Here is a 20,552-nt window from a genome sequence, read left to right as displayed (position 1 = left end):
AGGGGGAGTGGGAGAGGGAGAAGCAGGCTTCCTGCTGAGCAGGGAGCCCGATGTGGGGCTCGATCCCAGGACCCTGGGATCATGACCTGAGCCGAAGGCAGGCGCTTAACGACTGAGCCACCCAGGCGCCCCTAAATAAAATCTTTTAAAAAAATAAAATTAAAAAAATGGTTAAAGTGATGAATTTTATGTTGTGTTTATCTAACCACAATTTTTTTTTTTAAAGTTGCAAGAAGAAGGAAGAGGAAAGAAAAAGTAGTAGAGTTGTACTTAGGACCTGGCTCTGTCTCCAGGAACCCCTGCGATGGTTTCCTGGATTTGCTTTCCCCTTTCTAGGAAAATGCTCCCTATTTTTGTTCAAAACTTACCAGCAAAGGGGCGTCTGGCTGACTCAGTTGGTGGAGCATGTGACTCTTGATCTCAGGGTTGTGGGTGAAGAGATTACTTAAAAAAAAAAAAAAAATCTTAGGGGCACCTGGGTGGCACAGTTGGTTAAGTGTCTGACTTTGGCTCAGGTCCTGGGATCGAGACCTGCGTTGGGCTCTACCCTCGGAGGGAATGTCTGCTTGTCCCTCTGCAACACGCTCCGCCCCCCATGCGTGCTCGTGCTCTCTCTCTCTCTCAAATAAATAAATAAAATCTTAAAAAAAAAAATCTTAAAAAAACAACTTACCAGCAAAGAGAAAAGAGGTATCTTGGTGATGATGGACACACCCAAATGTAACAAATTCTATTTAATTCAAAGCATTTGCGAGTGGTATTCTGCTTGAAGGACAGTCCTAATTTTGCTCGTTAGATCAGAGAATGGAAGTGCTGAGGAGTCAGAACGTGGTAAGTGCACTCCGTCCTCTCTACTCTGTACCCGTTCCCACAACCCGTGTTCCATAGCATTCGTCATTTTGTGTCCAGGCGACAAACATTGATGGAGTACTCTGATTTGTGTTTTTTCAACACCAGTTCTCAGACACCAGCTGGGTGTCCTACAGCTTAACTCAGTTTTGATACCATCTACCTGGAGATGGCATCAGATCCCACAGGTTGAGGGCTCAGTCCTGTGGGACCGCCCACTCCCCTCATTTCAAATGCTGGCTGCAAGGCCAGGTTGTCACCTGTTCTGACCTACTGGCTAGAGATCAGAGGTTCCCATGGTCCCTTCCTTGGGTTTGATTAATTTGCTAGAGTGGCTTGCAGAACTCAGAGAAACATCTTACTTACTAGATTACCAGTTTATTATGAAAGGATGTAACTTGGGAACAGCCAGCTGGAAGAGATGCACAGGGCAAGGTGTGGGGCAAGGGTCTGATCACCCATCCCTCTCCGGGGGCGCCACTCTCCCTGCATCTCCGCATGTTCACCAGTCTAGAAGCTCTGTGGACGCCATCCTTTGGAGTTCTTAACAGAGGCTTCATTACCTAGGCATGACTGAATAAATCATTGGAACTCAATCTCCAGCTCTCCTCCCCTTCTCAGAGGTCCTGGGGTGGGGCCAAAAGTTCCAACTCGCTAATCTCAGGGTTGGTTCCCCTGACAACCAGCCCCCCCATCCTTAGATGACCTAGGGGCTTTCCAAAAGTCACCTCGTTAACATAACAAAAGATACCTTTATCATTCTAATCGCTTAGGAAATTCCAAGGGTTTTAGAACTCTGCCAGGAACCAAAGACCAAATATAAATTTCTTATTAAAATCACAATATCACAAGCGCATAATACACGTCGGGCTCTATTCTGTAACCTAGAGATACACCAGTGAATAAAACAGACTAAGTCCCTCCTCTTCTAGGGCTAACATTCTAACCGGGGAGAGGTAGACCACAGACTCATAAATATGGAAATGTCACATGTCAGATGATGACAGGTGTCATGAAGGAAATTCAAGCAGGCCAGGTGTGCTGAGGATAGGGGTGGGTTGCTAATTTATATGGGACGTCTGGGAAGCCTTCTCTGATAAGGTTTCAAGCAAAAACATGAAGGAAGTGAGGGAATGTGCAGGGCATCGATCCCAGATCCCAAGGACACGCAACAGGAAATGCAGAGGCCCTGAAGTGGGAGTGTGCTCAGGATAAAGGAACATCACAAAGGCCAGGGCACTAAACATGGAGAAGAGTAGTAGACAGAAGCTCAGAGAGGTCAAGCTAAGGATGGGAGGCAGAGCTCATCATGTAGGGCCCTGTAGGCCATTGAATAGATTTTTGCTTTTACTCCAGGTGAGATGAGAGGACAGTAAAGTACTCTGAGCAGAGACCCGACATGATCTTCACTTTTTTTTTTTTTTAAAGATTTTATTTATTTATTTGACAGAGAGACACAGCGAGAGAGGGAACACAAGCAGGGGGGAGAGGGAGAGGGAGAAACAGGCTTCCTCCCAAGCAGGGAGCCTGATGCGGGGCTCGATCCCAGGACCCTGGGATCATGACCTGAGCCGAAGGCAGACGCTTAACGACTGAGCCACCCAGGCGCCCCGATCTTCACTTTTTAATGTAAATAATTATGGGGATTACTTAACCTGTAAGTCGTTACCCCTCTCTCCTCCCCATTAGATATGGCCTCCTATTCCTCTTAGAGGCCCAGCATGGGGCCTGGCACATGGTTGTCACTCAGTAAATGCCAGTTACATGAATCCTGAAGATCCCCCGCTCCAGAAGCATGCAGGCCAGGAATGGCCAATGCTGGAAGTGGGAAAAGGCCAGGGGGGTGGCAGCAGACTTCTTTTTTTTTAAAGATTTTATTTATTTATTCATGAGAGATAGAGAGAGAGAGAGAGAGAGGCAGAGGCAGAGGGAGAAGCAGGCTTCCCGCGGAGCAGGGAGCCTGATGAGGGACTCGACCCCAGGACCCTGGGATCATGACCTGAGCCGAAGGCAGACGCTTAACCGACTGAGCCACCCAGGCGTCCCTGGCAGCAGACTTCTTAATGGGAGGACAGTATTAGTGACAAAGGCCTTGGCCTAGCAGTGAAGAGAGGCTGGAGTTTCAGTCTCTGTTCTGCTGTTCTCTTGCTGTGTAACCTTGAAAAAATCCTTTCCTCTCTCTGGGCTCTCTTCCTAAAACCAAAACACTGGGTAAGGTCATCTTTAGGGTATTTTCAGTCCTGACTAGACTCTGTGATAATACTTTTTTAAAAAAATTGTGGTAAAGTACAAATAACATAAAGTTTATCATCTTAATGAACCATTCTGTGAGAATAGTTTTTGCTCCTTCTTGTACCCTGGTTAAGCTGCGCTATCTGCAGCCGGAAGTGGCTGGCGCGGGCTGTGATCGCTTCTGGGAGGAGTAGCTGAGCAATGGACTGTGCAGCACACACTGTGGGCAAAGGGGCAGGACAACTTGGTTCCAGGAGAAGTGAGAACGGCAGCAAATTAGAGAAGCTGCCCCCCTGCCCTGGAGGGAACAGGACAGGAATTAAGCTTTATCGAGGTGCTTCTTTTTTTTTTTTTTTTAAGATTTTATTTGAGAGAGAGGATGAGAGGAGAGAGAGAGAGCACATGAGAGGGGGGAGGGTCAGAGGGAGAAGCAGACTCCCTGCTGAGCAGGGAGCCTGATGTGGGACTCGATCCCGGGACTCCAGGATCATGACCTGAGCCAAAGGCAGTCGCTTAACCAACTGAGCCACCCAGGCGCCCCTATCGAGGTGCTTCTTAAGCCCCAGGCCTTGGTGACGCTTTCTGGCTGCTTTAAGTCTTGCTTTAATCCTTTAGGGGCAGACCTCCCGGTCATTTTGCAAATGGCCCGGAGAAGTTAGAAAACTTGCTTAAGGTAGTACAACCGGTCTGTAAGGTTAGAATCCAGATCTGTGCTGAAGTTTAAAACCTTTGCAAGGAATCACCACCCTCACATGGGACCCTACCACTGGGCCCTGTGATGTCGGGAAAGGCCTGCTGGTACAGCTCTTCACTGGAGAGCCTTCATGGCTGATTATGAACATGCTTACTGTGGTGCACAGAATGGGGCAAACAGTTTCTTTACTTTTCCCGCTGGGGCTTCTCTCCTCCCACCCCCTTCCTCTTTAGATGGATGCCCTAAAGTGTCTCCTTCCTCAGTCTTCAATCCCCCCCTCTTTTTAAAATGTTTTTAAACCTTCTTGGCCTCCCATCTCTAGGTCTTAACTGCTGAGGGTCTAGATCTCGGGCCACCAAGGTTCATGCCCAGCTCTACCCTTGGTGGATGTTCGCATGCCGCCGAGTGGAACTGCAAATAATATACAAACCCCTCTGTGTCTACTAAAGATGGCTTCTGTTGGCATAACATGGCTTGTCTTTATGCTAAAAGGCCAGCCCCCTCCAGGAGGAAAAATGAAGGGGAGAGAGAACTCCAGCTTGCAACAATATTTTCAAGTTTTCAATCAAGAAATTAAGGTGTCCTCCCAAGCCCAATCTCCAGTTCGCTCAGAGAAACAGAGCACTGACCCCACATAATAACAAACAAAACTCTATCACCCAGCCATGAGATGGATAAACCAAGTCTTCACTTGTCTGCTGGCTCTTTGAAGAGGTCTGTGTTGGAGGCAGCAGGTGGGCTCTGGGAACGGCAGAGGTCAAAGGTACAACAGTCCTCTTGTGTGGTGCCTGCTCTGGGATACTCTGGTCCTTCTCTTTCTCTGTACAGTGAGGCCCAGCCTGGGCTCTGGGGTACCCCGGACTCCAGGGTAACATGAAATCCTCTGACAATTCACAATTATCCTGTCCTTCAGCAGGTTTCACATCCTATTTATTGAGTGCTAGATATTCGGGATATTCTAAATGCCTAAGTAATATATCCGACAATTATTATGAGCCAGGGACTGGGCTAAGTGCTTTGCATTTGCTGTTTTTTTCGTTGTTTTTTTCTTTTTTTTCCCTTTTATTAGAGAGAGAGAGCACAAGCAGAGGGAGAGGCAGCAGAGGGAGAGGCAGCAGAGGGAGAAGCAAGCTCCTGGCTAAGCAAGGAGCCCACCGCAGGACTCAATCAGGATCCTGAGATCATGACCTGAGCTGAAATCAAGAGTCAGACACTTAACCAACTGAGCCACCTAGGCGCCCTTGTATTTATTGTCTTATTTCTCATGATAGGAGGTAGAATCTATTTTACAAATGAGAAAACTGAGGCTCAGAGAGGTTAAGTGATTTCTTCCAGGTCATCCAGCTAATAAAAAGCAGGGCTGAGAATCAAATTCAGATAATTTGATTCCAATGGCTGTACTTAATTGCTCAACAGAGTGTCCTGGGAGCTAAGCATCCGCTCTCTTGGGAGCCTGGAGGCGGGGTGCCTCGCTCCGCTTGGGCAGTGAGAAAAAGATGCCTGGAAGAGGTGATGCCTGAGCTAACTCTTGAAGTAGGAGCAGGAGTGAGCCAATGGGCTGAGCGGGGAGAGGGTGGTTTGGGGTTATTGGTAGTAGGAACAGTCTGTGGACAGGCCGCTGGGGGAGAAGGAAAATGGCTTTGTTTGCAATAGACTAAGGTGGCTGCTGCTCTAGATGTGAGTGGCAGGATGGAAGCAGAGCCCAGGTCCTGAAGGAATTCTGATTTAGACTGGGTCCTGAAGACAGTGAGAGTGCGGGGAACCTTGGAGGGCTCTCAGCAGGCAAGTTCACAGAACCAGCTTTGCTTCTTGATGGTGCTTCTGGCCACAGCTGGAGAGGTTGCTACGTTGAAGGAAATGTGGCACATCAGACTCGGAGTCAGATGCCTCGGGGTTGTATACCAGCCTTTCCACCTAAAAGTTATACAGGTTGAGGGGCGCCTGGGTGGCTCAGTTGGTTAAGCATCTGATTCTACATCTCAGCTCAGGTCTTGATCTCAGGGTCGTGAGTTCAAGTCCCGCGTTGGGGTGTGGAGCCTACTAAAATTTTTTTTATACAGGTTGCTTCCTTACATCTTTGAGCCTCAGTTTCTTCATTTGTCAACAGGATAAAATAACACCTTGTATAGTTGTTGAGAGAAGTAAGAGTTTATCTAAGCGAAATGTTTAGCAGAGTTGTATCCTGGTACATAGTAGGTGTTTAATAAATACTAGCTGCTCTGTGAGAGGGATGTTGAGCAGGGCCATGCTTCTGGACCAAAGAACATTCTACCTTTTTGACTTTGCTTCCTGTAAACCTCCCCTTATTGATTGCCTGGGGGCAGAATCTTATCAGCGACTTTTACATTATTTTGCCCAAGGTCTTTCCGTTTTAAGAGAGATAATGCTCACAAAATGCTTAGCAAAGATCAGGCACACAGTAATCACCTGATGCTTGTAGCTATTATTAAGCTAGAAAATGAAACTTAGAATAGCAATTAAGGAATTATCAGTCTGTTATCACTCTAGTGTAAATGAGAAGCCAAATTCTTTCCTGGGAACAGGTTTTGACCGGGATAAGGAAGTCTGAGATTTCAGAACACCAGGAAGGAGAATCTGGGGAACTGAACCACTTGGGAATTTTTCCTGGAGAAGAGCAGAAGATCCAATCCTAAGTCATCAGGTATAACAAATCCAAATGGTTTAGGACTCCAGAGTATGAAGTAACTCCTATCTTCCAGTCTGGAGATGGGGCATGAGGCATACGGAGCTCTCAGGGACTGTCAAGAATTAAGCACCCACTATGTGTAGAGCTTTATGTGAATTAAAAAAAAAAAAAATGAAGGCAGTGTGAAGCAGTATAGCAGGGGTCATAACCGAATTCGAATTTTGACTCGGTCAACTCCACTCTCTATGTGACTTTGGGTAAGTCTCTTGTCCGCTCTGAACCTCAATTTTCTCAGCGCTTCCGTTGTGTGATGGTATTGCGCCTTCCCGCGCCTCAGTTTCTTCATCTGTAAAATGGGTACTACCTATTGCGCAGGACTGTATGAGATCATGCGTATTTACTGCCTGGTAAGCAGTCCTACCGGAATCGCTCCGTAGATCCCTGCGGTTCCTTTCCACTCAATCACCTGCGCCGAGCACAAGGCCCCCTGCTCGGGGTGGGGTGTGCGAGGAAGGGCCGGGTGGTCTCGGTCGGCCCAGTGGGGAGCAAAGGACAAATGTCACCCCCGCATAAGACACTGGGGAGCTGCTGGTGAAGGGGGCGCTCCAGTCATGGGGCAGGCCTTGGACAAATCCGTCCACAGAACCCTCAGTCTAGACTGCTGATTAGATGAGGAGGGTCCCCAGGCAACTTGGGAGTCGGCAAGGTTCGTCCGGATGAAAGTGGAATTCGGCTCCAGGCTTGGCTCTGCCCCTTCCCGGCTGGATGACCTTGGGCCAGTCACTTTTCTTCTCCGGGCTTTAGGGTGCTCTGGAAGTGAGGCTCCTCATTCCACTCACCTCTTGGAGTGTAGGAGGGCGAAGTGTCGACACAATGGATGAGAACTGCCTTAGGGGCAGGCGAGTGCTATTTATTATGCTAATAGATGCACGCAGCGGGTTTCTTTCCAGCGGTTTCACTCTGGTTAAGCGGTTCCTTCCACTGTAACCGAGGTTTCTCGCCTCACCGCCTCCCGCCCCTGCGGGCAGGGCTCTGCGGACCGCAGGCTCCAGGGCCGTTGCCATTGTTCTTCGAGGCCGGGCGGCAGGGGAGGGCTCTGGCGGACCTCGCCTTTGGTCTCTGCCTCCACCCCGCACCCCCGCCGCAGCGAGCCTGGGAAGCCCCCCTCGCCGATCTTTCCCGAGGAGGCGAGTCAGCCCCAGAGCTCTCCCGAACGGCGGCCGAAGACGCCCCCGAGCGTCTCCGAAGAATCCCGACCGCTCGCAGTCTCCGGAAAGAGCCGAAGACGCTTCCCACTCTCGGCCTGCCGAGCCGCTCCGAAAAGGCCCGAAGTTTTCCGAGCGGCCGTCCTGCCGGACTGCTGGAGGCGGCCGCAGCGCCATGTTGGATGCTCTGCTCGTTGAGTGAAGAAAATCCGCCGGCATCGCCTGAGCCCCGCTACCGAGAAGGGCGCCGCTTCCCCCGGGGAGGGGGATAAAGACCCCCGCCGCCGGCCCATGAGGATATTGCCGTGAAAGGTCCGGTCTCTCCGCCTCCTGCCCCCGCCGGGTCCGGCCCCCCCCCTGGGGTCGCGTTGTCACGGAGACCGGCAGCCGGTGGTGCTGGCCCGCGGGGCGGCTGCTGCTGCCGGCGGCGGCGGCGGCGGCGGCGGCGGCGGCGGGCGTGTGTGACCGGCCCCGGCCCCCTCCTCCTCCCAGCCTCCCCCCGGCCCCCCGCTCCCGCCGCCTCCCCGGGTCTGCCCCCATCCCGCCCCCCCGCTGCCCCCGGCCCCTGCACCCCGGCGCGCCCGGTCCCGCTCTGGGGGGGTTGGTGGCTTCGCTTTGCCATGAGTTTACCGCAGAAACCGGCTCTGAAATCAGGCTCAGCGGCTGCAGCAGGAACCGGACCCGGCACCGGAGCGGCGGCGGCGGCGGCGGCGGCGGCAGCGGTACCGCCTCCTCACCCGGCGGCAGCAGCAGCGGCGGCGGCGGCGGCGGCGGCGGCGGCGGCGGCAGCGGCCCCTCCTCACCCGAACATCAGGGCCCTCCAGACCCAGGCGCCCCAACAGTATCCTTTTCACCTTCCTGCCGGCCCTTCGGCATCTCGCCGCAGCCCGGGGGGGGGGCCGTGGCTCCCCAGGGACCCTCCTGCCGGCCGCCACAGCTCAGCCGGGGAAGGGGCTGCTGCTCGAGCCCCCGCGGCCGGCTCGGCCGGAGCTTTCGGGGTGCTCCGGCGGCAGCAGCCCTGCGGGGGACCCCGGGACCCTCTGCAGTAGTGTGAAAACTAGCTCCGCTCGGCCTGGCCTCTGCAGCCCTTCCCTTTCAGAGCTGGGGGACCCTTCCCCCCCTCTTCGCCTCCCCCCGCCCCCCCCGCCCCCCTTTATTAGGCCGAATTTGCTGGTGCCTGGGACCAGCCCTGCAGGGAAGGCTTTTCTGATTGTTGTGAGGACTACACCCTCCTCCTCCTCCTCCTCCTCCTCCTCCTCCTCCTCCTCTTCTCCCCCTGCAGCAGGGCCTGGTGGGCTTCCCTAATTATTATTAGTACATAATAAACTTTAATGGTAAATTTCCTGTTTGAAACTAAGCTCAGTTCGTGTCTGAGGTAAGTCGGATTTTAAATCTATGGTGAAAATGTACAGAAAGCACCCCCTGTGGCTAATGTTTAGCGATGGGGGGAGTTAGGTTGCTTGTGGTGGAACGCGATCTGAGGAGGAAATGTTACACCGGACGCTTCCCTGTCTTTGACCTTTTTAAAGGAAGAGGAAGTTAACTGACATTACCCATCACCCCCAAAAGTCTCGCTTCTGGGAAGGCTTGTGTTATGATGGATATTTTTAAAGGCTTTAATTTCCTCTTCGTAGGCCTGATGTCTAGAGGAGATCAGGGCTTCTGGAGGAGAGTCTAGTATTGAATGTATCTAATTTCATGTTGTTTGCTCGATTGTAGAATTTTTTGGACAGCTTTGATTGAAAAGACTTGATGACCAGGTATTTTAGTCAGAAACTAGCCGGTGAAGGTAAAACGTTGAATTCATGAATTCCACGGAGATTTAGAAAGGTATTACCTACCTGAGAATAACATTTCATCATGCACCTTTCCCTCCCCCCATCCGTTGTATTTGTGTAAATCAATAAGTAACCATTGGATGTTAGATGTGTTGTGTTTTTGTATTTGTGTCATCTTGTGTTTGACTTCCAGAGAGAGTAGGGTGTTTGAGCAAATAACTGCCATGAAGTCCACGGATGATTTCACAGTCTGTAGTTTGATTCCTGTCTGTATCGATTACTTTGAGAAGGGAAAGATATCTCCCTTCTAGAGTCATTTCGGGTCATCTTTTGGTTTCTGTCAAGTGTCATTTTCTCTGTTCTTTAAATATTGTTATTCAATCCAGGCGGTGTGTCGCAGAGTAAAGATAAATTCCATTGCAGTGTGATGTGTGTACTGATTTCATAATGTTTTTATTCTGCATGATTCTGTTCAATTAAGAATTTTTCACAGATGAGAATGCTTAGTGATACCTTAGTGTTGCTCATGGAAAATCTGGTTGGTTTTGATCAGTATCCCTAGTTGCTTTACTTTTGGGGGGAGAAGTGTTGGCCGATTTGCCTACTTCAAGGTGGAGTTCAGTGCTGGATCTCTTAAGCATATCTTCACTTAATGCTTTGTGAGTTTGAATTCTTTTCTCATTTGTCTTTTTTTTTTTTGGTCTTGATTGCCCATACTTGGTTAGGGCTATAAGTTTATGTACTGTGCCACCAAGTAGATTTTTCATTACCTGTATTTTGGAGCTATTTTGGCAATTAAGCATTGAAAGGAAGCCCATAGTGTGTGTTCTTGATGTACAAAGTGATAAGTGAGGACCAGTGCTTGGTGAATTTGGTGGCTTTATTTGGACACAAAGAGTTGTGAGTTGTGACTTAAGTGTTTCAAGTGTGCTTTTTCTTAATGCATTTCACAAAGGAAGGATTTATAAAAGCTCTGAGTTGGCTGCAACACGGAAGTAGTTATTAGTACTGCAACAGTTGTTAAAGGGCATAAATTTAAGATGTAATTTCCAGTGGAGATGATTTCTTACATCTATTTGTAGTCATATGGGATAGTTGGTTTTTATGTGGCTTTAAGTTTTTACTTTTTCTCATGTCATAGAAATTAAAATTCTTGATGTATTTCACAATTCTGTTATTTTACTGCTTTACTCACTGAAAGGTTTCAATTAGTAAAATCTAAAAGTTTGTATAGTAAATGAGGTATAGGTTACAGATTTCATTAGAATGTACTAATGATGAAATGTTACCAGTGGTAATGGGGAATTGGTTAAAATGGATTGAAACAGAGCAAGTCTGCTTTTCTACCCTGAGGGAGTGTGGGAATTTGCACTTGTTTGATGAAAGTGGTCATCATGTGATAAGTTGATAGACCCGAAGCTTGGAGACTGGAGTGCAAGGCTGGAGTTGATTTTTCTATGGCTTGGTTAAATCTCCAGTTCCTCAAAATATATCAGTGCAGTTGTGTTTGAATTTAATTAATAAATTCGTGTAGTACTTTAAGTTTATAAAAATACTGAAAGGAGATTGACCTGACAGTGTCCTTCATTTGTACTTAGTGTTCAAGTGACAAATCAGAAATGAAAGGGAATGTTGGCAATAATGAATTGGAATATAAACTGGAACCTGCCTCTGGGCATCATTATTGCATGGCAGGCTCATAAAGCCATTTTAAGCAGAGGATTTTTTTTTTTTTAAAGATTTTATTTATTTATTTGACAGCGAGGGACACAGCAAGAGAGGGAACACAAGCAGGGGGAGTGGGAGAGGGAAAAGCAGGCTCCCCACAGAGCAAGGAGCCCGATGTGGGGCTCGATCCCAGGACCCTGGGAACATGACCTGAGCCGAAGGCAGATGCTTAACAACTGAGCCACCCAGGCGCCCCTTAAGCAGAGGATTTTGACTGCAAAGAGGCAGGGAATGGGGCCTGGCAAGGAATGGGACATGATGGAGGGTGGCAGGGATGGTGGGGGATGAAAGACGATAAACCCTGCTGTGAAAAGTGCTACTGGTGAGGGAGGAATATGCTTAGAATTTTTATAACATAATCTAGTATGAATAGTTTATGAAATTGGCACTTCAAGATACTTGCCTTGAGATAATGCTCTCCTCAACTTCCCAGTATGAACTTTTCAGAAGCTCTGTTGAGCATCTTAAAAGAGCTTAACCTTTTCTGGGTAACAAACAACTTTGACATTTTGATGAAAGCTTATAGACCCTCTCCACAGAAAACTGTTGCTTACATTTTCAGGGGGTTCTTGGGCTCCTATTAAAAGCCTAGCCCTTTGGATGGAAACTGCTTACCTTTCAGATAATTAAAGATAAATGAGTTTGAATTTGGGTGCCCGAATAGTTCTGACTTAGAACAGTTTTGCAGTCTGTTATGAATACACAGTGTTCTATTTATATGGAAAGACTTCAGGGTGTAATTTCTCTCAGAGCTGCTGACACTTCTGGGGAGTCTAGTTACTGTTTTGGGGCAGCCAATTTGGTTAAGAAAATTCAGGGCAGTGGGTTCTTTGAAGGAACTAAGTTTGGTAAAGGCCTGTGGCAACCAGAAAATGACGTGTGTCCTCAGCTATTTTGTCTTGGGTATAAAAACAAGTATGCCCATTGAGGGTGTTTTTTGTATTTAATTTTCTTTCTTTTAAAAAATTTTTTTTTTGTTTTCTCTGTTGATTTTCAGTTTTATAGGTTGAAGCCAAAAACATTTGTTTTCCTCTTTTTTGTCTCTTGACCAAAGCTAAATCTGCATAATATTAATAATAGTATTCATTTATTGAATGCCTCCTGTTCTAGGTACCATACATGCATTACTTAATTTTCACAATCCTAATGAGGTAGGTACTATTTCTATTTTACAGATGAGGAAACTGAAGAGCAGAGAAGTAATGTTCCTAAGGTTGTCCATCTAGTAAGTGGTGGTCCGCAGTTCAGACTCTGGTATGACTGGCTCCAAAGCTCATGAATGTCCTTTCTATTATGTCTCGTTGCTTCTTACCAAATCTGCATATAAGAGTGGGAGGTAGCTAGGGGAAGGTCTGTATGCAGTAAAGAGGCTCTGTGGAGTCATCTAGAACGCCATGATACTGTATCTTGTTTTAATTCGTTCATAGCCACATACTATAAGACATGTAGGTTATCTTTATCTCATTGAGACTTATAGAATAGGCCCGCACATTTAATTCAGTGCATGTTTCTGCTTGTTCAGAAGTTAGCAAGGCTTCCAGCAAAATACTGTTGTAACTAGCAACCAGAACTCTAAAGCTCATGAAGCAGCCCCAGTCTGTCTACTCCTAAGCCCCACCGTCAACAGAGATGGATGTGTGCTCTTAAGGGCAGATCCTTTTCTAGGAAGGAGAAGGGGAGACTGATGCAAGATGAAGATACGGAAGGAAGAATGTTACTTAGGTGCCTGAGTCACATTGGCGCTTGCTTCTGCTCTGTTACTCTCTGTCCTAGGCTTACTGGTCTTAAAGTGAGGTATTTTTGTCAAACTGTGAGATTAAACCACCGAAGGACTGATATGTTGCTTTTCCACATTGGGGTTTCTGATAAGATTTTTACAAAAAGGTTTGCTGTTAAAAAACATTTGAAAACCGTGTTTTTTTGTTTTTAAGATTTTATTTATTTGAGAGAGAAAGCATGAGCACAACTTGGGGGAGGGGCAGAGGGAGAGGGAGGACCCTGGGATCCTGACCTGAGCTGAAGGCAGATGCTTAACTGACTGAGCCACCCAGGTGCTCCTGGAAACCATGTTTTAAATCATAATAAGATTGCCATGTTTTAGCCATTTATATTGGAGCTTCAGTGTAAGTGGCAAGTTTTAAAATTGATTTGTTCGTTTATTGAGCACGTACTGTGTGCCAAACTCAGCTCTTGGTGTAGGGTTAAAAAGCTTTTGCCCTCCAGGTACCTGAGTGGCTTAGTTGGTTAAACATCTGCCTTTGGCTCAGGTCATGATCCCAGGGTCCTGGGATCGAGCCCCACATTGGGCTCTCTGCTCAGCAGGGAGCCTGCTTCTCCCTCTCCCTCTGCCTGCCGCTCCCCTTACTTGTGCTCTTTCTCTCTGTGAAATAAATAAAATCTTAAACGAAAAGAAAAGCTTTTCTCCTCAAAGAACTTGGTCCCAACAGGTAAGTGACAGAATATCACAAAGCAAGTGTGATGATAACTCTGCTGTAAGAGCTTAGCCTGGAGGAAGGAGGAATTAGGGCTTCCTAGAAGAAATTGACATCTGAACTACATTAGAAGGATGGGTAAGAATTACCCGAGGTTTACAGAGCTTTCTCCTGCCAGCTGACTTTTCCCAATTCCATTGCTGTTGCTGCTGTGTAGAACTTGAGTAAATGGATTTCAGTCACGTTTCAAGTTTTTAGCAGGAGCAGAGAAGTTAGAGGAGGTAGTCTACAACATGGCAGTCAAAACACAATTGCCATAGATTCAAAGTATCTTCTGCGCCATAATCCCAGGAATTAGAGTATGAGAAGATAACGTTTTAGCTCTGGTCTCCTGGTCTCCTTCCCACTCATCTCATAATACCTCCCTGCTCTTCTGATAACTAGATTTTTGGCTTGGAAACTAGCCTTGAAATACAAGTAAATTTAGCTTGATGTATTGAGAAGTGTACCTGATTTGTAGTAAAAAAAAAAAAAATAAATAAATCTGGATTTGAGTTTGGCTTTTCCATTTTTTAGAGGTGTTATCTTGGATTAATCACATAAATGCTCTGGGCATCAGTTTCCCTTTCTCTAAAATGAAGGAGTTAGACCAGTTTATGTGACTCTCTTGAATTACAGTGGCTTATGATTCTGAAGATTATGGTGTGAGGTTTTATTCTTGCAAGTAGGCGGGAAGGATTTATAGAGATCTATTAATGGATTCTTTGTCTGATGGTCAGTGACATTGATATTAGAAGCATGCTAACATGGATCAAGGCAACTTGATTGTATAAGAAACCTCTGGTTTTTGACTTATTAATGTTCGATTTAGTTGAACAGACCAATCGCTTCTCGGACTTTTGGCTAAGGTCAAGTGTAGTCAAACAGACTGAAATGCTTCTGTGACTTGGGTAGGAAGATCGTGGGATGGATTGAGGCCATAAAATAAGGTTGCATGGCCAGGCAGATGCTGGCTTGCTCTGGTTGATGATACAGTTAGTTCATTATGAAGTATGAGAGAAAGTAAGTTCTGGAATAAACTCTTGTGATGAGATACAATCTATTTTTACTTTAGGAATAATAATTTGAGCTAATATAATAGGTAACTGTTCCCTGATTCTTAGCCAGGTGCCTGACTTCAAGCAGAGTATAAACTGCAGCTGAGATTTACATCAATGAAATATTGCAAGATCCCAAGCTACTTCTGAATTCTCAAATGGCTCCTAGTTCTTAGGCTTGCTGCATCCAGAAGGAGTTTTTCACTTTCTTATAACCTCAGCTGAAATTTGAGACTGTTTTAACTATTTTAAGTACATTTGGAATTTGTCAGTTTTTATGACCTTTATTAACTAGTAGTAGTTTTGTACTTTTTCAAGCCCATGTGTGTTTCCACTTATGAGATACTAAATTCTATCAATAGAATGTAAGGTCCATAAAGGCAGAGAATTTTGTCAGTTTTGTTTGCTGTTGAATTGCCAACCTCTAGAGCAGTACCTCGCAGATAGGAAGTCTGTAAATATTTGTTGAAATGTTGATTAAATTAGAGTCTGGGAATCAGTTTTAAGCTAAGTTTTAGGACTAATATAGATGGCATCACAACTCATAATTAGCATTCAAGGCTGCCCTAAGATTGTTTTGCACTGTTGTGTAACTGAATTGATAATAGTTTCATAATGTTGTTTGAGATGGAATAGCATTGACCCAGTTTACAAAGTCATCTAATGTGGCTGAGTTGCCTTTGAAGTATAGATACTGATGATGAGGGTTGGTATAAGGCCAAAGAAGAAAAACATTTATAGTGAAATGTTACTATGAAAAATTTTGTTTTGTGATTATAAGAACTAACATCATCAAATCAGGAAATTAAAAACATACGGAAAAGTAAAAAGTCACTCATAATCTTAGTATGTAGAGATAACCACTGTTAACATTTTGGTATATTTCTTTCTGACACTTTTTTCTATGGGCTTTAAATGGGCTTAAATTCTGTCCTTTTGTTGTAACATAACTTAAGGTCACATTACATATATGGGATTTTTTCTTTTTTTCAAAGATTTTATTTATTTATTTGACAGAGACAGAGATAGCGAGAGCAGGAACACAAGCAGAGGGAGTGGGAGAGGAAGAAGCAGGCTTCCCCTTGAGGAGGGAGCCTGATGTGGGACTCGATCCCAGGACCCTGGGGTCATGACCTGAGCCGAAGGCAGATGCCTAATGACTGAGCCACCCAGGCGCCCTTTCTTTTTTTAAATACATGACGATTTTATTGCTAAAAAATGTCCTTTGGAGGGACAGCAGTATTTGTCTCAGTCTCCCCCATCCTGGCAGAGTCCCCAAGAGTGTTTCTATTCTGTAGAGGGAACAGGTACTGGGGCCAGGGTGAGACTACATATACAATTCTGTGTCTTGCTTACTTTCTTACTTAGCTATCTGAGAGCAGAAACTAGGCCCTAAAAAATAGCATATAAGAAACAGAATTTGAACTGAAATATGAATTTAGAAAACATTAAGGGGCGCCTGGGTGGCTCAGTCGTTAAGCGTCTGCCTTCGGCTCAGATCATGATCCCAGGGTCCTGGGATCGAGCCCTGCATCGGGCTCCCTGCTCCGCGGGGAGCCTGCTTCTCCCTCTCCCATTCTCCCTGCTTGTGTTCCCTCTCTCGCTGTGTCTCTCTCTGTCAAAAAATAAATAAAAAATCTTAAAAAAAAAAACAACATTAAAAGAAGAGCTTAAGACTACAGTCAGGGTTTAGATGGGCAGAGGGGAGTGGATTGTGTTGAGTGAGTAACATGAACAAAGGTTTGGGCATGAAATAAGCATCCTGTGTGCTGTGTTGTGAGGACCCCATCAGTATGCTTGGAGTGGAGGATTATTGTGGTAGAATATTTGAAATAATGGATCCAGATTGTAGAGGGCTTTGAATCAATATAAGAGAAGGTTAGACTTCATTTGTGTGAAACTATTATTTTTTTTTTAATGGCTTTATTGAGCTATAGTTTAGATACAAAACAAACCACCCATTTAGAGTGTATCATTCAGTGGTTTTGAGTATATTCACAGTTGTGTGGCCATCACCAAAATCAGTTTTAGAACTTTTTTTTAAAGATTTTATTTGAGAGAGAGAGAGACAGAGAGAGATGGGGGGGCGGGGAGGAGGGGCAGAGGGAGAGGGGGAAGCAGACCCCTGCTGAGCAGGGAGCCTGCCTCGGGGCTCTGTCAGGATCCTGAGCTGAGCCGAAGGCAGTTGCTTAACCGACTGAGCCACTCAGGTGCCCCAGTTTTAGAACATTTTTATCACTCACAAAAGAAACCCATTAGACTCCCCATTTCCCCCGGTTCTTTCTGCCTGAGGCAAGTACTAATCTGCTTTCTGCCTCTGTAGATTTGCCTATTCTGGACATTTCATATAAATGATACAATACAGTAGATAGTCTTTTGTGACTGGTTTCTCTTACTTTTCATGTTTTCAAGGGTCATCTATGTTGTGGTATGTTTCAATACTTTTTTTTAAATTGCTGAATAATGTTCCAGATACCACATTTCCTTTATTCATCAGTTGATGGACGTTTGGGTTGTTTCAGCTATTTTTTTTTATTTTTATTTTTTTAAAAGATTTTATTTATTTATTTGACAGATAGCGAGAGAGGGAACACAAGCAGGGGGAGTGGGAGAGGGAGAAGCAGGCTTCCCGCCAAGCAGGGAGTCCGATGCGGGGCTCGATCCTAGGACCCCGGGACCACGACCTGAGCCGAAGGCAGACGCTTAACCGTCTGAGCCACTCAGGCGCCCCTATTTTTTTTTTTTTTTTTTAAGATTTATTTAGGGGCGCCTGGGTGGCTCAGTCAGTTAAGTGGCTGTTTGCTTTCGGCTCAGGTCATGATCTCAGGTTCTTGAGTTGGAGCCCCACATGGGGCTCCTTGCTCAGCGGGGAGTCTCCTCCCTCTCTCTCTGCTGCTCCCCTTGCTTGTGCTCTCTCACTTGTGCTCTCTCAAATAAATAAAATCTTAAAAAAAATAAAGATCTGTTTATTTGAGAGAGAGAGAGAGAGGGAGTGCACACTTGTGCACAAGGTGCGGGGAGGGGCAGAGGGAGAGGGAAAGAGACTTTTAAGCAGACTCCCTGCTGAGCACGGAGCCATGCCCTATGGGGCTCAACCTCATGACCCAAGCCCAAATCAAGAGTCGGAAGCTTAACCGACTGAGCATCCCAGGCGCCCCTACAAATATTTTCTCCCATTCAGTATGTTGTCTCTCTCTCTCTTTCTTTTTGAAGATTTTATTTTTAAGGACTCCACACCCAACTTGGGGCTTGAACTCACAACCCCAAGACCAAGAGTTGCATGCTCTACTGACTAAGCCCGCCAGGCTCCCCTCATTTTCTTGATAATGTCCTTTGAAGCATAAAAATGTTTAATTTTGATGAAGTCAAATTTATGTGTTTTATTTGTCACTTGTGCTTCCTTAGTGTGTCTAAGAAGGCTCTCCTTAACCCAGGGTCATGGAAATTTACTCCTTTCTTTTTTTTATAATTTTAGCTTTTAAATTTAGGTCTTTTTTTGAGTTAATTTTTGTGTATGCTGTGAAGTAGGAGTTCCAAGTTTATTTTTTTGCATGTGACTATCCAGTTGTCTTGGCACTATTTGTTGAAAGGAATATTCTTTGAATTGTCCGAGCACTTTGTCAAAAATCAATTGTATTTCTTTTGTTTTTTTTTTTTTATTTATTGGGAAACTGACATGATGAAAACTGTTTTTGAAGATTTGTTGAGGTGGGGCGCCTGGGTGGCTCTCTGTCAAATAAATAAAATCTTTAAAAAAAAGATTTGTTGAGGTGTGCAGGTTGAAATAAGGAATAGGAAAGATTAAGAGAATAGGAATATCATCACAGAACTACATTTAGGGTGAGGTGTGCTATTTATAAAATATGGCCTATTGAATAAATGAACTTTGATCATTTTCACCTTTTGTATAATGCCTAAAATATAGGAGAGCTACTCAAAAGAGATTTTGCCTATCTCTATTTTTTTTTTTTTAAAGATTTATTTATTTATTTGACAGAGAGAAACAGCATGAGAGGGGATAGGGTCAGAGGGAGAAGCAGGCTCCCTGCTGAGCCGGGAGCCCAATGTGGGACTCGATCCCAGGACTCCGGGATTATGACCTGGGCTGAAGGCAGTCGCTTAACCAACTGAGCCACCCAGGCGCCCGCCTATCTCTATTAAGATAAATTCCTATTAGGCAGTGGTAGCTTTGTGAAAAATAACATAAAGGCATTTGATTATTTTGCTGTGCTGTGAAGAATTGAAATTGTAAGTTACAAATTCTTGGGTTATTGTATTTCGCAAAGAATATTAGCTCTGCCTAGAGCATTTATATAATTTTCAAGATAAATTTTATTTTTTATTTATTAGGTTATAACCTCAGGCTATTCTAATGTGTACATTTTTATAAAGAAATAAAATTGGGAAATACGGCTCACCTCTAACAGGATTCTTTCTGCTATTCAGGAAAAGACTACATTAATGAAGAGGCTTTTTATAACCTTTCAGGTCTAATAAAAACAGGGTTTTGGATGAAAATTTTCTACACACACACACACAGTCTCTTCAGTGACTTGAAATATTACAGTGTGGGAATGGGGTTGCTGATTTTTTTTAAAGATTATATCTACTTTTTAAGTTTTATAAGTTAGTATGTGTGCGTCTTTAGCTTAGCTCATTAAATATATGAAGGAAGTGGGTCTTTACCTACGTAAAATTTTAATGATCTCACGCACCTGATTAATATCGTTGAGATTTTGAGGCTAATATATTCATTTGATAATTTCAATATTATATTGTTGATCTTTTTTAGAAATATTAGAATTTGGAACCAGTCCAGATTCCTGAAGTAACTGCTGTTTCAAAAGTAGACAGCAGAGTACTTGACCTTAGCTTATTACATTTTGTGTTGCGATTGGGTGGGTGTACTTGAATGTGGTACATTTTAGGCAAGGCAGTGAAAGCTGAATGCTGCTCTGGAAAGTCCTTGATTTTATTCTTGACTTTCTATTGAAAATCATAGTTATTTTTTTTTTTTTGAAGATTTTATTTGAGAGAGAGAGAACAGGTGGGGAGAGAGACAGCGGGAGAGGGAGAACCAGGCTCCCTGCTGAGCAAGGAGCCTGATTCGGGCTTGACCCCAGGACCCTGGGATCATGACCTGAGCCGAAGGCAGACGCTTAACCGACTGAGCCACCCAGGCGCCCCTGAAAATCATAATTAAAAGATACAAGCGTATTAGTATGTATTGACTTATTTTCCCTCTACATAATTTTTGGGGATCTCTGGTCTACCTTTCTGGTCTCCTCCCCCAGGGGTGTTTGTTCCTGAGGTTGAGGGAGATGTTGGTGACTTGCCAAAGCATCAGGTTTGTACAAACTCAAACTGATTTGAGGTGTTTAACAACAGTGATCACTTTGACTTACCAGTAGGTGACCAAAGATATTTCTCCTGTAATGGTCCTGGTTTGGATGGTAAATTACACAGTCATCCTTACCTAGTAACCATTATATATAGTTTAGAAAATTAGGAGTCTTTATGCTCTGTATATGTTACTAAAATACTTTGGGAAGCAGCAAGACATTTTCTATCCTTTGATCTAACAATTTGTATTTGATCTTGTAGTTATAAAGGTCTTTGATATCAGCAGGTGAACTAAATAGGAGCAAAGTATTGTCAGCCTCTTAAAAAAAAACAACTTTATTTTATTTTATTTTTTTTTTTAAAGATTTTATTTATTTATTTGACAGAGAGAGACACAGCGAGAGAGGGAACACAAGCAGGGAGAGTGGGAGAGGGAGAAGCAGGCTTCCCGCCGAGCAGGGAGCCCGATGTGGGACTCGATCCCAGGACCCTGGGATCATGACCTGAGCCGAAGGCAGACGCTTAACGACTGAGCCACCCAGGCGCC

At 45.1% G+C, this 20,552-nt stretch overlaps 1 long non-coding RNA gene across 1 annotated transcript in view; it reads left to right on the top strand.

The window, feature by feature from the left end:
- The first annotated feature begins 2,384 nt into the window (after window positions 1-2,384).
- Window positions 2,385-20,552, top strand: part of LOC145721192 (uncharacterized) — a 34,833-nt gene continuing 16,665 nt past the window's right edge. Inside the window, exons 1-3 of the long non-coding RNA XR_014144697.1 lie at window positions 2,385-4,267; window positions 4,302-7,939; window positions 8,282-8,468. This is a non-coding gene — a long non-coding RNA (uncharacterized LOC145721192). The remainder of the gene's footprint in view (window positions 4,268-4,301; window positions 7,940-8,281; window positions 8,469-20,552) is intronic.

The sequence above is a fragment of the Leptonychotes weddellii genome, chromosome 4 (genome assembly GCF_054177405.1).
Source record: "Leptonychotes weddellii isolate Sample4059 chromosome 4, ASM5417740v2, whole genome shotgun sequence".
NCBI classification, from domain to species: domain Eukaryota; kingdom Metazoa; phylum Chordata; class Mammalia; order Carnivora; family Phocidae; genus Leptonychotes; species Leptonychotes weddellii.
Note: the sequence above shows the minus strand (reverse complement) of the source record. Positions and strands in the feature narration are given on the sequence as shown.